The 1,077-nt window shown below is 53.0% G+C and overlaps 2 protein-coding genes across 8 annotated transcripts in view; one reads left to right on the plus strand and one right to left on the minus strand.

Annotated features, from left to right (window-relative positions):
- The window catches only part of LOC113203300 (procathepsin L-like), a 601,094-nt gene that overhangs the window by 191,543 nt on the left and 408,474 nt on the right, over nt 1-1,077 (minus strand). The window lies entirely within an intron of this gene.
- The window catches only part of LOC113216356 (zinc finger protein 572-like), an 18,800-nt gene that overhangs the window by 4,693 nt on the left and 13,030 nt on the right, over nt 1-1,077 (plus strand). The window lies entirely within an intron of this gene.

Here is a 1,077-nt window from a genome sequence, read left to right on the forward strand (position 1 = left end):
GGCGCTCATCCCCGAGCGGTACCTCCTTCCTTATTGCAGTGGGCTCTTCTTGCGAGTGAGGAAGGGAGAAAAAAAAGGGATATGGTTGCGGCGCCAACTTACCGTCTCTCTCTCTCTCTCTCTCTCTCTCTCTCTCTCTCTCGTCCTGCCTCTTTCTTTCTCTCTGCCTCCCCCTATCTCGTATTTAATTGAACCCCCTTCCCCTTACCTCTAAGGTCGCTCTCACTCTCTCACCGTTCGGTCAACATGACAAGCTGACCTCTCACAGGAAACTCAGCCACCCGCCCGGCCTGCAGCATGGGCGCTCTTGGCTTTTGACCAGAGGGACTCTGCAGCCTGCCCCGAGTCCGAGGCGTGCTTCAAGCCTTGTTTTATACTCGGGCTGGTAACTGGAATTTTAACGACTCAGTTTTCTCTCTTTCCCTCTGCGATTCCACATTCTCTTGGCCGGGCGAGGCCCGGGCCCGGACTAGGCGGCTCTTTTTCTGGCCATTCTTTTTCAAGTCACGGCAGCGATACGCAGTTAAATAATTACGCCGTAGATAAAAAGGTGGGGTCTTGTGTATTTTTTGGGCCAGGCTTATGGGTCCTATCCTATCCTCTTTTGCCCGGCCGAGGACCACAACCGAGGCCGTGGGTCAGGTCAGCTAGCTTTAGTGCACAGAAACAACCTCACATCTTTTGGTGCCGTTTCTGACCCCTTCAAATCTGCGACCAATCGTGCACCATTGGTATTCGTCAAGGGGGGCTAAAAACAAAACACAAAGACTTGCAATTTGGAAAATGGTCATTTTTGCCAGGATTCCCATTTTGCTCTGTTCAAGAGCCCATTTACTAGCGCCATAAAATCACACGAGGGTGAGAACTCGGGCTGAATAGGAGAATGAGTGGGGTTGCGGGAGGAGGGCGGTGACCCCCCACCCCTCGCCCCTTACACCCCGTTCCCCCTTTCAAGCGATCCCCGGCACCGCTGTTAAACCTGTTCAGCTATCCCGGCTGAAAGGGGCCCCCTTTCTATTTTTTTTTCTTTCACTCCTTTTCTTTGGCGGTGAAGAAAGCGCGGAGCGGGAGAGAGAA

This window comes from Frankliniella occidentalis, unplaced genomic scaffold, assembly GCF_000697945.3.
Source record: "Frankliniella occidentalis isolate FOCC.00 unplaced genomic scaffold, Focc_3.1 Scaffold41, whole genome shotgun sequence".
Taxonomy (NCBI): domain Eukaryota; kingdom Metazoa; phylum Arthropoda; class Insecta; order Thysanoptera; family Thripidae; genus Frankliniella; species Frankliniella occidentalis.